The sequence below is a fragment of the Ovis aries genome, chromosome 7 (assembly GCF_016772045.2).
Source record: "Ovis aries strain OAR_USU_Benz2616 breed Rambouillet chromosome 7, ARS-UI_Ramb_v3.0, whole genome shotgun sequence".
Lineage (NCBI taxonomy): Eukaryota > Metazoa > Chordata > Mammalia > Artiodactyla > Bovidae > Ovis > Ovis aries.
In genome coordinates this window covers 47,182,088-47,197,669 of record NC_056060.1, presented here as the reverse complement: position 1 = coordinate 47,197,669, position 15,582 = coordinate 47,182,088, and the positions used below count along the sequence as shown (strand labels likewise).

At 41.7% G+C, this 15,582-nt stretch overlaps 1 protein-coding gene across 2 annotated transcripts in view; it reads right to left on the bottom strand.

The window, feature by feature from the left end:
• The window catches only part of RORA (RAR related orphan receptor A), an 807,747-nt gene that overhangs the window by 687,797 nt on the left and 104,368 nt on the right, over positions 1–15,582 (bottom strand). The window contains exon 1 of one of the 2 annotated variants that reach the window (XM_027971773.3): positions 1–15,582. This exon is cut by the window's left edge and continues 303,339 nt beyond it; it is cut by the window's right edge and continues 104,368 nt beyond it. The exons of the other annotated variant lie outside the window; for it this stretch is intronic. The gene's annotated coding sequence lies outside the window, so the exon portion shown is untranslated. 2 annotated transcript variants of the gene reach the window in all.

Genomic DNA, 15,582 nt, shown 5'->3' with positions numbered 1-15,582 from the left:
ATTCTTAGATACCCCACGCCAAGCGGGTGATCACCGTTCCTTTGAGGTGAACTGATAACGATGATGCAGGAAAACAGAGAAGTCACCCAGCTGATGACAAGCATCACTGCAGTGTGACCTTTCCAGCCGGAGGGAAGTGAAGCTCAAACAAAGCACGCAGTCTATGAAGGAGGCCATGAAGGCCCGTGAGGACACAGTTTCCCTGGGGAACTGAGAACTGGGCTCTGTGGCGCTGGGTGAGCCCCGTTTTGGCCTCTGCCACTGTCACACCGGATAAAGCTGAAAGAATGATTTTTCTGAGCCTCGAGATTCTGTATTTGTAAACAGAAGAGATATAACTAAATGGCTCCTAGGTCCCTGTGAGCACTAAATTCTCGTGTGATCAGTGCTTCTGAAATTGGGCTGTGTCCAGGTGGGGAAGTTCATTTACCCCCTATCTGGCTTACGCTCACAAAAGGGAGTGATTTCTTCCCTCTGAGGCTCTCATCTTGCCCATTATTCAGAGTGAGCTGCCTCCTGGAGTGCTGTCAAAATACATCAGCTTCAAAGACAAACACACACCTTTCAATCCAAGGCCAAGATAGTTTACTGTATAATTTATGATAATGTTAAGTCTGCTTCTCATAAATGTTAATGGTTCCACTTTTTCCCTTCATAGATGGGTAATTCTTAGAAAAGCAGCTGGATGCTAAAAGTTACATTTTTTTTTTTTTTAAACAACAAAACTGCCTCAGCCAACAAATCGGATTAAAACAAAATCAAACCCCACTAGGTTGCAGGCACAAAGACTCTGTTAATGGCAGTAAGTAAATCCAAAATAAAACCATTCAAAGTTCTGTTCTCCTGCGCATCTACCATGATTTTGTTAAGTTCATAGTCACAAAGCTTTGTCCATGTTAGTGTGTAAATACTAACAGAGAAAGAGTTCATTATCTTACTCCACGTTCTTTCTGTTCCTATCAGTTGCTGAATTTGTTGTACATTAGTCTAACATGTCTAATACGTCTGAGTGCCACCAGAGTAAATTCTTTCCTGCTAAAAACATTTTGCCATCCAGTCTTCAGCCTTTTCTCATTTATAGAATTAGCAAACTTTAATTTGAAGTAGAAATGCCATCCCTTCATCGTTTATACCCTATAGAATTGCTTTGACTGTTAAGTGTGTTTGAGGAAGGTTCTCTCAGACATTAGGAAGATGGATTTTGAAATCACCTGAATCTTTCAAACCCATTTTCTGACAAAAGAGTCAATTTCAGTTTAGCTAGTGAAGGTGAGGCTTTTGAAATTCCAAATTTTGAACCATCAAAATAAGACTGTAGGTCTTCTAAATTACTGAGTCTACAAAATACAATAATAAACAAATTATAACCAAAAAAAAGTTTTCAAAATTCCGCACTAAAACACCCACAAAATCATATGAAAGAAATAAGTTAAATGTCTTCAAATTGCTTGGTCTCAGGATACCAAGGTTCTAGTTTCTCTTCCACTTGATAACTCTGTAACATTATTCACTCATTCTTTCGTTATTTCATTCAACTAAGACACACTAAATTTGACAGCAAGAACCTGCTCTGGACATTGGTTATAAAGAGATGACAGAAGATAGTCTCTGCGTTCAAAGAGCCCACAGTCTGGGGGAGAAAGAGACATACAAACAGATAATGCTACAGTGCGGTGGGTATGTTGATCAAGACCTGCAGAGAGTGTAGGAAGAAAAGCGCGTGGTGATGAGGGCAGAATATTAGGGTTACAGGGTCTTTTAAAGAAGGGGATGCCTCCATGGAGCCTTAAGATCTGCCCTGTCTTGGCTTCCCAGGCCAGTTGTGAGGCTCCTGTAAGATAAAGCCTGGGAAAGGGCCTTGTGAACTGAAGCACAAAAGAGCAGGACTGGGATTATTTTCCATGGTGAGAAATAGCAAGCAGCCGCATAATGAATGAGTTCTTTGGCATCTCTGGCTGTTAAGGAAAACATCCAAACATGATTTGCAAGAGGTTTCAAAAATCCAGTTTCAGCCGATTTTCTCAATTTTACCTGTATTTAGAGAGGACTTAAATGAAAAGACTATACATCTCCATTTCACAGATGAAGAAATTTCGGCAAAGAGCCCCAAGAACTGGGGAAGACTACAGAGGGAAAAAGGTCCAAGAGCCACTTAGGCCCAGGGGGTGGTGATGGTGGGAGATGCCATTTTCCTTAAATCATATTCTTTTTTTAGAAGATTTTTTTTTTTTTTAATGTAGACCAGACCATTTTTAAAGTCTTAATTAAATTTGATACAATATTGCCTCTGTTTTACCTTTCTGTTTTTTGGCCCTGACACATGTGGAATCTTAGCTACCCAACCTTGGTTCAAACACACACTCCCTGCATTAGAAGGCAAAGCCTTAACCACTTCACCATCAGGGAAGTCCCTTAAATAACATATTCTTCTCAAGGATGACACTTCTGCCAAAAATGGGAACAGTGATTTTCTTTTTTTTTTTGGTTCATAAAAACACATCAGAAAGTAAACAAAATCCACATTATAAATATCCCAAATACCTGTGAAACACTTTTCTCCACCTCTTTCCAAGGCAGACAGAACACAGCAGGTGTTAAGACTCAGTTCATCTTCCACTTGAGATGAAGGTGGCCCTGACAAGCTTGTCATAAGCGTTCCTGATATGGATTTGAAATTCAAGAGGAAATAAAATGAAGGAAAGAAGGAATCTGGGAGGGCTGGGATTCGTGGAAGACACTGTAAAGACAAGATATCCACAGGAACTGGGGAGATTCAGTGAACACAGAAGGAAGGGCAGCCGCTGGGCAGAATGAACCAAGCACAGGGACCAGCAATGGCCTTGCCCAGAGACAGGACAGCTCCCAGAGACGCCATCAGGAGTCACCCGTGACCAGGGCTTGCCCCATTGCTGCTTCCACAAAGAATCAGACTGAACTGCCCCTGCTCCCTGAACCCCCTCCATCACAGCTAATTCTCCTGTTGAGAAGCAAATGGTCAGCATGATGAGAGAGTACCAGAGTTGACACATGTATTCCACGCATGCTCCGTTGTGCTTGCCCTGAGGCGATGAAGAGCCAGAGCAATCCAATCTTTGTGCTAAAGAAGCTCCTAGCTCCCAGCACCACCCACACGCTCTGTAGCACAGAGTGCTGGGGGCAACAAAGGAGGAGGGTGTGGTTGCTGGGGGCACCCAAACAGGGAAGAATAAGAGCTTTGTGAAACAGATGATGAGAGGAAAGAGCCTGGGCCCAGGGGTGTGAAAACACACAGGGCATTTTGAGGAGGGAGGAAAAGTTAGTGTCAGATCCAGTGTGGGTGACCATCTGCTTGGGCTGTGGTTCTCAGCCCTGACTGCCCGTTAGACTTAACAGGAGAAAAAAAATGCAGATGTCAAATGTCCAATGTGATGTTATGGGTGGTAGCACATGGCTGTGTTCCTATGTAAAAATTCAAACCATACCCTAAAGATTTGTATACTATACTGTCTTAAATCACACCTCCCTAAACAATTAAAATCCCCAGGTCCCATTTCAGACCAATGAAGTCACAGCGGAATATGCAAAAGCAGGACTGAAGATCCTTGTCCTGGGGGAGAATTTTTTTTCTTTTTTTTTTTAAGTCCCCTCATTTTAAGGTCACAAATCTTTTTTAACAGGAATTAAAAAGTTATATTCCACTATCTGCTAGGGAGAAATTAACAAAAATAAAATGTATTGAGGGTACTTTCAGTGATCTTTTTTAAACAAGCAGTAGCTTCAATCCTTTCACACTACCTTGTAAAATAAATAGGTTGAGTCCCCTTTTACAGATGAGGAAACTGAGGCTCAGAGAAGTTATTCTCTTGTCAAAGGGCACACAGCCATTAAGAAGCAGAACCGGGTGCTCTGTGTGGTGCAGGGATGAGTAATTTTTCTGAAGGATCCATGCGTCTTTTCTGAAGGGAATTTAGTAAATACCATCAAATGACATACACATCAAATGACAGGGAGCCCACCACCTTCTCTGACTTAAGCTCTAAAAACTTCTTAAAACAGGAGCTTTTTGCTGCTTATAGGAATTATTTCTGCAAACCAGTAAATCTGAAGTCAGCAATGCTTAAATTGCTCCTTGAAGCCCGTAGCCACTTGCATGCCTCTTTGTCTTTGGTCGGGGGGTGGGGGTGGTCTCATCTCTGCAATTCATTTCAGCTTCAGTCTATACCAGAATCTCCAATCTGTCATGCCAAGAGCAAGAAGAAATACCCTCCTAACAAGACTCTGGGCAACACTAGGGCTGCCTGCAATCTAGACTTTCAAAGAGTCATATTCTGCAAGAGCAGCTAACGAAGCTCACAGGAACAGGAAAAACTGCACAAAAGCAGAAAATGACAATTTAGAACGTACACCCATGGAGTGATGGCATTAAGGAAATCCTCAAAGCCCCTAGCAATGTAGCTGCCAAAAGAAAAGAAAAAAAAAAAGACTTCTTATACGCACACACACAAAGGCCCAAATTATAATACAGATCCATATACATACCACAGGTTATGAACATCACTGCAGCATTTAAAGTGATAACAGTGTAATATTACATCCTGGACAATATAAGACAGGTTGCTTAAGCATAAAGGCTCACAGAGTCTGGAAACACTAGGGAAATAAGAAGCACATGCAAGAGAGAAAACATTCACTTGTTATTTCTGGATCACTTTTCCTGGTGCTTGTAGGAGAGTAAACAGTGTTTCCAGATGACATCTCAGTAGTTCCCTGCATCCACACAACTTTCTTCTTTCCCAAGCCCAGCTCTGCTATTTGAGCTGAAATCTTCCGGCTGCCTTCATTCCATCTTATTACTTCACTTCCCATTCTATTTCTACAGTTTTGCAATGGATAGCAGACAGCGAGGAGGGGCATCAAGAACTAAGATGCACTTGAAAAAGGACACGTGTGGAAACCTATACACCAACCATCTCCATAGAATCCAGACATAAGGACTATATAGGGAAAGTTAGAACATACTGAAAAGCGTCCATTCCAAACTCCTGACTTTAAAACTGAGGAAACCAGGCTCAGGGCAGTGGGGTGAGTTGCCTGAGATTACAAAACTGGCTTCCCAGCCAGAACTGGATCTAATCAAGTCATAATTTGCACTTTCTATGTGGTTCTATCCTTCCCAGATATCTTACAAATAACGTACTGAGGGTATCCCTCACACAGACAGTGTGACTTTTTTTTCTGAGCTAGTCAGGGGTGGATCTTAAAGCCAGGTGTCTGGAATCCTCCTCTGGTATCCAGAAAAGGACTTATGTTAGGTGTGTGGCTGGTAGGCAGACGTCCCTACCTGCACCAGGCTTCATTAGTCCAAATCATCCCAGTGGAACTAAGGCATCCCTCTCTGTCCACATCTCGACTAAGGGAGACCACATTACTGTGTAAAGTATATTCGGGTTGCTTAAGGCACATGCTGTACTGAGAAAACTGAGACAAAAGGCTAAGGGTGTTTGGGCAGAGGCAAGAAGCTGTATTACAAAGGTACATCACTTTCATATTCATTTGCACATTTTTCCTCATAAGAAAATTAGGCTTTAATGTAACCTCAATTTCAACCTTGTTGCTTTATTGCCTAAAGCCCATTAGAGAGCTATTTCCCAGGGCCAGGAACTTAGATTGAAGGTCAGGAGGCTGGAGTTTTAATCGACTCATGATGAAACTTCTTTCCCGGGGCTCCACTCCACTGTCTGGCTCTGCTTTACTATGGGGGGAGGCAGGGTGCATCCTATATAGGTGTGGGAATTGTTCTTAATACACCAAAGGCTCAGTTAACTGCCTGTGTGGGTGTGTGCATGCATGCACTGGGCAGTGGGGACAGAGCTTCTACTGACTCACTGACAAGTACACGTCAAAACAGAACAGCTAAAGCACCACCCTAAATAGTGGAGGCAGGCGCCACCTCATCTGTGTCTTCTTCCTCCTCTCCCTTCTCCTGAGGTAGACCAGTGTGTCTAATCCACTTTAGGATGCAGGTGAAGAGCCTCTGAAGAGCTTCCTATGGCTCAAAACAGCGGATTCCCATTCTGCCCCCCAAATTCCTCAGACAAATAAAACTATCTACACATTAGGAATGTTCTTGTCCCCTGGCTCTTAAAAACTTAGATCGGTATGGAAAAGACCTAGGTGGTCTTTAAAAATTGCTGATCCTTCAGCTCCCCTAGTCCCTCCTGATTGGTCAGGGGTGCAGCATAAAGCAATGGGATTTTTTAACCACTCCTTCCCCTCTTCCCAGGGTAACTGTAATAAGCAGGCAAGTTTGAGGAGCACTACTCTGGCCTAGGGGCTTCCCAGGTGGCGCTAGTGGTAAGAACCCACCTGCCAATGCAGGAGACCTAAGAGACGCTGGTTCGATCCCTGGGTCGGGAAGATCCTCTGGAGAAGAGAATGGCAACCCACTCCAGTATTCTTGACTAGAGAATTCCATGGACAGAGGAGCCTGGCAGGCTGCAGTCCATGGGGTTGCACAGAGTCAGAAATAACTGAAGCGACTTAGCATGCACCCATGCTCTGGCCTAGGTGAGACTTTGAAGCATGCCTCTGACATCAAATGTTCCCTAACCCCTGCCCACCTCTACCCAGAGAGAGGGAAAGCTGTCTACACCCTCCATGCTCAGGCCAACCTTTCCAGCCACTTGCCATCTCCAGGTAGGATGCTGGGGAGAAGACAGGGACAATTTACTGACTGCTTCTGAGTCCTTTAAGTTTCCTTTTCTACTAAATAAAATGCTTATCAGGCCTCGACTTCCTTAAGTACACGTGAACAGCCCTTGGCAGCCCATGCAAGGTTCCTTACCCCTCAGCAGCCAGGATCACGTGGGCTCTGCTGATTCCCTTCAAAGCACATTTCCCTCCCTGCTCCCCAGGGCCAGGCTCCCACCTCTTGGCCAATTATGCAGCCTGGCAACCCCCACCATTAAGGTATCAGCTCCTTTTCCTTAAAGCCATTCCCTTATCAGGGCTCAGAGATAATGCCAACACTAGGAAAATACTATTTTTATATTCCAGTGGGTACAGCTTATAATAATTCATGCTGGTAGGTTTTGTTTCCCATATATGTGGATCCTGACTGCAGTCTACCTCCAGGCAGGAACAAAATGCGTGCACGTTGGAGGCAGTGGGGGAGGCTCTTGCCTGCCTCAAATGCCGATTCAGCACTCTCTCTGCCCCCTGAAGAGTGAAGGGTGGAGGGGCTGCACACGTCCAGCTTTTCATAAAGCAACTCAGCAAGACTAACAGCAGAAGGCTTTCTAGCCAGAGAATCACAAAAGGAAAAAGTCCTGGAGTTCCCGACACAGGTCACTATAAGTGACCTATTCTCTGTATTTATTCAACTAGTTTTTAACTTTCTTTAAAAAAAAAAAAAAAAATCAGCATCACTCTTCCCTAATTATTTTTCAAATCTGGCCTAGAAGTAATAAAAAACTCAATTATAACCCAAGTGTTGCAGTGAATGAGCCTCAGAACTCTGAAAAACAAGGTATGCCTCCCTAGGCCTCAGTTTCCCCATCTGATAAGGAGATCACACTTCACTAGGTGACTGCTAATCTTCCACCCTGACCTCACAGGACTCTGAGACTGTAATCCCTTTCTATTCCATTATCATCTTTACGTCTTCTTTCCAGCATCGAATCTACAGCAGGAGCTGACACTGTTATCTTTCCTTGTACAGTCCACCCCAGTCCACCTCTAAAAGGGTGTGTTTGGGTTGGCAGAAGAGTTGTGTGTGTGCTCAGTCGCTCAGTGGTGTCCGACTCTGCAACTCCATGGACTACAGCTCACCAGGCTCCTCTGTCTATGGGATTTCCCAGGCAAGAAACTGGAGTGAGTTGCGAAACTGGAGTGAGTTGCCATTTCCTCCTCCAGAGGGTGGAGGAGAATCAAAATGACTTAAAATTTGTAAAAGTCTTTATCAACTCTTCCTACTATTATAGCATGGTGGTATGAAAATTAATTGGCTATAAAATATAAAACTTCTTTTTCTCCACTAATGTCATATTTTACATTTATTAACACTATATTCTTATCAAAAGCCAATTATTACATAGTTGCAAAAAGCACACCTTTTGAGAGTAAAAAGGATGAGGAAATGCCAGAAAGTTATTAAATACTCTATATGTATACGTAAAGTAATGGAGTTTTGTAATATTCTTGGTATTACAGGTAGATAGAGAGGTATCAAATTACAAAATTCAAGACTGCTGATATTGTTTTTCTGCAGAGCAGTTTAGGTTACAAGATATGTACATTCCACTATTGTGAATGGTGTTCAAACAAGTGGGCATAGTCTATTAGTTTTGTTAGAATTCATGCTTATTTCAATTATATATCAAACAATTCCATTTATTAGATTACAATGGATATGTTGTTATTTGATCCCAAGTATTCCCTTTCATAAAAATTAGATTAGAATAACATAGTTTTATTATACTAGTTCAAATTATTCCATGAGCAGTTTTTTTAATTGACAATGCTTCTGACTCCTTTAGCAAATACTGCTAAATTTTTGCTTCTTTTTCTGTTCTTCCCCATTTCTCCTCCTAGCTGAATCACAACTACTAACAAAGATGAACCTAAAATTTCTGTTTTCCATCAAGCTCTGCTATCAAATGCTTTTGATTTGAATAAAATCAGTGTCATTAGCACATTTTAAAAATTCAATTAGCTAAAAGGTAGTGAAAAACTGTCACATTTACTGTGAGCAATATTGTAAAAGCCACAGAACTGTAGCACAGAAATCAAAAAAGCAAAATTTTTTGGTTGAGAAGCCATACTGTAATACTAGTTGACACGAGTATTAATGTCATTTTTAGAGGTCTCATATTACATTAAATTATAGCTCTGCAGCTGTGAAATGAGTGCTGGGAAGATTTCTGGTCACTTTTCTCTAGAAACTCCCTCTTCAGAAGCTATGAGGAATTAATCTTCATTGTCATTTACCACACCTCCAGTCAACAGTCAGACCTTGATTTTCCCTATCTTTGAATCAACAAAGGCCCTCTTTTTTTTTTTTCTTTTTTTTTTAAGTAATTACTATATGGGGACAGTGAAGAACGCTTAAATGGGAAAATTACCATTTTCCAGAGCGCTTCATGACTTACTTCATTTAATAATCATACCTGCCCTCCCCCACACACAGACATGTATACACATCTAATAAAAAACTACTTATCTTCATTTTATAGGTTTGAAAAAATAAAACTGGAATTTTAAGAAGCTAAGTATTGAGTCCAGGGACTCAAGACTGGGAAGAAGCAGAATCACTGTTGGAACTCAGCAGACCATGATGGAGCCCATGCTCTCTTCACCAGGCTGTAGGGCTGGAAAGTGAATGGTTAGTCACTCAGTCATGTCCGATTCTTCACGAACCCCACAGACTATAGCCCACCAGGCTCCTGTGTCCAGGGAATTCTCCAGGCAAGAACACTGGAGCAGGTTGCCATTCCCTTCTCCAGGGGATCTTCCTGACCCAGGGATCAAACCCAGGTCTCCTGCACTGGAGGCAGATTCTTTACTGTTTGAGCCACCAGGGAAGCCCTATACGGCTGGGGTGAACCATAAAACAAGATAAAACACCCAACAATAAAGTGACTTAGGTTGTTAAGTCAATAAACTAAGGCAAACAACACAGCATGCATTTTATTCTCCCAGTATATGTTTGGTGGAGAACAAACTGCCCTGGGAGAGGTATTGCATAATTTCATTTGGAGGATCATCCTTCTGCAGCAGCAAACAGAAACACACACACTAAAATCAGATTGCAATTAAAATCCAATTATATTATATTACAATATTAGACACCTACCCAGGAAAGATTCAGCAGGGACCTTCTCTGGAAGGCAGTGTGTCACAGTCTTCAAACTGCTTCCAAGTGTGCTTCTGACTCTGCCCTCTGACCCTGAGCATGTGGTAAACAATGCCTGGCAGCCTTTCTCCAATAGCAAAAGGACTTGGTTTATTTCTCATGACAGAGCAACTTTAATAACACCATTACTAATTTACTTCAGAGGATGACATAGGAATATTAAGTATTCCTCATGTATATTATTAAACAAATTAAACACAGCATTTCAACTGGTGGGAATCAAGAGATGGAGTTTGTGTGCAGTCAGGAAAATCAGGGTCACAAGAAAATGTCCCCTGTGTGACTTCACATCCTCTATGCCCTTTGTTTCAACAACTTGTCATTTCACTAAGTTAAAACGTTCAGCAAATACTTATCCCAAGAAATAGTCATTTCTCCACCACCCAAGATTTTCTCTCATCACATGATTTACAAACCCAACTAACGGCAATAACAAATATGCAGTCTATCTGAAGATGTAAGAATTTCCTTCTGGTGGCCTTCTAGAAGATATGCATTTCTGGCATTTAGGGTGATTTTCTTTAATTTGACAGAACATTACAACTACAGAACTCAGGCTTCCAGTATTTTTCAACAGTTGTCTTCAAGTTCGTTTGTCATCGTTAACATGGGCCATCCAGAAAATCACCCAGCAAAACTCCATTCAGCCGTCCAGCTCTCTAGTGAGGACAGAACACTAGGGCTGGCTCTCGATATTTTTAACTTATGAAAATGTCTAAAGGCCAGAAGTTGAACCCCCACAGTTCTTTTTTAAGTGGTCTGGCATAGACTCTAGGTCTACACGATATGCACCTTCTTACAGCTACAGGACAGGTGCTAATTAATCTACCTAATTATGTAGTCAGTGGAAGAGGCTTACCCATAGGATTCTAAATCAGATGAAAAAAAAAAAGGAAGGGGAAAGGGAGGGAAAATGCTTTTGGTTTCACACTGAAACAATTTCAGGAGTCAGTGTCCTTGTCATTTCTACTTTAGTTGGATTGATTCTTGATTTCTCCTATATTGTGATTGATGTGTGGCTTTTTTTCTCTTCCAGGTGTACACCTAAACAGCACTAACGAAAAAAAAATGGTAAACTGACCTGGGGATGACTGGTTAGTGTTTATTTTTATCCAAATAAAGAAAAAAATCCAAACAGCACACAAACTCCAGATCAATTCAATGAAACATGCAAGACCCCAAATGGTGCTGTTATTCCAACAGGCTTCTGTTTGTAGTTAACCACTCACAGGGCTCATCACTAGAATTCCCTGGGTACCCATACAAATGAATTTAATTACAGATATCACGAGCACGGGCCTCTGAGGCTGTGGATTACATTAGGTAACTCAGGGATGCTGGGAGAGAGAAAACCTGGGATGTGCAATGAATTTTGTCGTAAATACTCCCTTGGTCTTTCCAGCTTTACGGAAGGGCCGAGGTGTTGTTTCTGTGGTTCTCAACTTCCAGGAACACATATGAATGCTATGGTAACTGTCTGAAAAGGGGAGAGGAGAATGCTTTCTGAATTTCCTCCAGGGGAATAAAAGCAGATCACAAGGGATATATTCTCTCAGGGCACAAGCTAACATTGGCAAAGCATCCCGAGAGAAAGAACGACAAATGATAAGTAAAGTCCAAGGGCATGAGCAGACTGGCCGGGAAAAGAGACTCACCCATTCAGTCCTACACACTAACTTCCATGCCACCCACAAAGAAACACAGGCCATCACAGGCATGTGTCAATGTCCCAGTCCCTTCTTTGAATGCCCCCCAATCGTTTGGACAATAACAATTTAGTGTGCTGAATTAAAATAGCTGAAAATATTTTATTTAAAATAATTTAAGAATTCACATGTCTCGTTAACACTAAATGACTTTCCAGCTGGGCAGAAAATCAAAATCTGCATTTGGCAGTTTTACAAGTCATTATGGAAATATGTCTACTCTTTATCTGATCTCCTATTTCTAGATATGGTCTAGATATGGTCTCCCAGATATTTTTCTCTTCTGTGGATTACTGCAAGTATCTGAAGAGGCTTAAAAAAATCAAGCACCATGTGTGATCTGAGGGCAAATTAAGAAAAAAGTAAACTACCTGGCAATTTAAGATACCATGTTTTTAAGAAAATAATGACAAGTGAAAGAAGCCAGACACAAAAGGCCATTTATTATATAATTCCATTTATATGAAATGTTTAGAATAAGCAAACACGCAGAGAAAGATTAGTGGTTGCCAGGGGCTCAAGGGAGGGAATTCTGGGAGTGTTGGGAGTGACCGATAAGGGGACAGGGTTTCCATTCGGGCGTGTGCAAAGGTTCTGGAACTAGAGTGGTGATGTTTGCACAACACCGTGAATGTACCTAATGCCCCTGAACTACAAATTTTTTAGCAGCTAAAATGATCAGTTTTACGTGTATCTATTTTATCACAACTAAAATGTGACAAGGTTTTTTTTTTTCATTTCTTTTCTAATTGGAGCATAGCTGTTTTACAGTGTTGTGTTAGTGCTGCTGTACAATGATGTGAATCAGCTATGCATGCGTGCGAGGTCGCTTCAGTCGTATCCGACTCTTTGTGACCCCACAGACTGTAGTCTATCAGGCTCCTTGGTCCATGGAATTCTCCAGGCAAGAATCCTGGAGTGGGTGGCCATTTCCTTCTCCAGGAGATCTTCCCGACCCAGGAACCGAACCTGGGTCTCCTGAACTGGAGACAGATTCTTTACCAACTGAGCTACAGGAAGTCCCTTTATACATGGTAGTGCATATAGTTGGGGGCTCCCTGGTGTATACATAGTCAATAGTGTGTATAACATATATAGTCAATGCTGCTGTCTCAATAGTGTTTACAGGGTATATAGTCAATGCTACCTTCTCAGTTCTCTCCTCCCTTTACTTCCCTCCATGTAGGGAAAAAGAATCATGACAGTTTTAAATGGTAAAGTGCAAAGTTTGGGTTAAAATGAATGGCAGATGAATCAAAGGATCAAAAACTCTGGGTACTTGATTACCCCACCAGGGCTTCCTGAAGGATTAGAGAAATGCCTCCATCTACCTTCTTTCCTAATTCAACCTTCTTATCCTATCTGTCTGAAGCTCAGAAATTCAAGACAGAGAAGACAGTAAAGACAAAAGACCACCAACTCTCCCTCCCTTCTTCGTTGAAAAGTCCTCAGAGTCCAGCTAAGCAGGTAACCAAACCATACCCAGCTACCACAGTTTCAGATGTTTTCAATTTCTTAAGATTGTTTGCAAACAACAGGAAGTTGAAGATGACTCATCAATTCCAAAATGCTCTGACAGTTACAACCTGATCATGTCTCCCTTATCAAGAAGGAAGGAGAAAACAGGAAGGAAGGAAAGGAAGCAGAAAGACGATGAAGAGTAGGAGAGATGACAGTATCTGTAGAAAAGTTCTCTTGAACCCTGAGTGCCTAATTACTGCTTTTCTATTGGTCTGAAGAAGAGGCATAATCATCTTAGTTACAATAATGCTGGCATGATATTTTACAGTTTCTTCATCCATATGATAGCAGCAAGTCGGACATGTCTGGGAAGTGATGCTGCTAAGTCGCTTCAGTCGTGTCCGACTCTGTGTGACCCCATAGACGGCAGCCCACCAGGCTCCCCTGTCCCTGGGATTCTCCAGGCAAGAACACCAGAGTGGGTTGCCATTTCCTTCTCCAATGCATGAAAGTGAAAAGTGAAAGTGAAGTCACTCAGTCATGTCCGACTCTTGGCAATATACACATAAATATCTGATGATTGGGAATGGTAATTGTCTCTACACGATCTCCGAAGAGGCTGGAAGAGGCTTCGAAATCCTCTACAATCCCCTCATCTTACAGATGGGAAAAGAGGTCCAAGGAGATCAAAGAAGGTACCTGAAGACCTACCAGGACAATGTTGTATGATGGCCTTTGAAGATCGAGACTATGAAAATCAAAGAATAAAGTGAAAGCTTTGTCATTAGCAGTGTGAGATGTTTTGGCAGTAGGGTGGTGGTTAAATGCAGAATTTAGAATTAACAGATAGGTTCAAACTGTGTATTTTGCCACTTAATAGCTAAAAGTACTCTGAGTAAATAATTTTATCTCTTTCAGTCTGATTTCCTCATCTATAAAGTGGATTTTAATTTATTTTTAATGTTACCAATAGGATTAAGTGAGGAAAGTGCAGATCAAGGGTTAGCACAGGACTTGGAACATACATCTTCGATACATTAGTTGTCGGTGACGTGGCAACTGTTGAAATCCACTGTGCAATGGCTTTTCCCTATATTTCTTGCAACCTTATGTATCGTTCAACATATTCATGATAAAGTATTAGGAAATGAATTAAAAGAAACAAACAAAAAAAAGTAAGTGAGGGCTTTAAGAAGCAACAAAGAAGAACAGGCTGACATCCGTAGTTCTGGTATTAATAAGACCCAGCTCATCAATAGTGGATGAAACCCAGGTCTCCATCTCCAGTATAAAAGATTTCCCAATACTCCACACATATAAATAATTTTAGCTCATATACGTATTTCCCAGGATGCACCCACTACCTAAACCCTCTACAGCATTCAGTGACACACAACAGAAATCATCTCAGAGCTACCTCACCAGTGTGTTTTAGGGGAAGAATTAGCATGCTCTGCTTGAGTGGCAAGGTCAGGCCACTTTTAACATTAGGTGTGAACATGACTGTCTCAAACATTCCCACTTTGCTTTACCTTGGGCCTATTTCGATAACTTTCCAGTGGACCACATCCTGTTCATGTCTCAGCAAAATGTTTCCGCTATTTGTGTATTTATCTGTTAATGCAGTTGTCTTTGAAGTTCTTGATCCACATGTGGGAGAAGTCAATCTAGACTCTTTGTCAAGGAAAATTCTGGCAGATTGAAGCGGCACTAGCAGGGGCAGTGACTCCAGCTTCTCTGGAGGGAATACAGCTGCAATCTCTTCAGAAGCCAGTTTAGTGTTGGGTGCCATGGGGGTGGCTTTGATCACTCACTGGAAAATCCAGAAACCAGGGTCAAATTACTAATGCTACAAAAATAATAGCATTAATAGCCAATGTTGTTATACTGTTTACTATCTGTTAGATGGTGTCCAAAGACTTTTGACATATTAATACGTTAAATACACAATGAAAGTCAACATTTGAAAATCCAAGTCCCGCTTTTGTACAGTGTACAAACCAACAGCCTGAGCAGAAGTTCCAGTGCTCACAGCGGAGTCAGAGGGAAGGAGCCTCGGATTATTGAGCAAAAGCAGACCTGACTCCTGATTCCTGCCACCGAACGGTTCTAAGTGTCATTCCTGTCCGGTAAAATGTCATCATTGGCAAAACGAAAAGTTTTCATTTGGAAAAATGGCACTGAACTGGAACTGGGGGGTGGGTGCTGAGATCCTGATTACTAGAGGGTCTGGAACATATAGGCAGACTTTATGCCCCTCTGGGCATTCCCCATCGCCTCTCTCTCTCCCCTTCCTGCCCTCCCTCTTTTTACAAAAGAGAAATCAGATTTGCATTCAAGCCTTTAAAAAAGAAGTACTTTGCTCACTAATCTGTCTATTCTCTGTATGAAATGGAAGTAGAAATTCAGTGAAATGCATAATTCAGAGTGGTTTACAGAAACCATGCCATTCCAGAAAAATAAATTCATCTTAATTTCCCCAAAGTATAACCACATTAAATGCTAGCATACATACATGTCAAC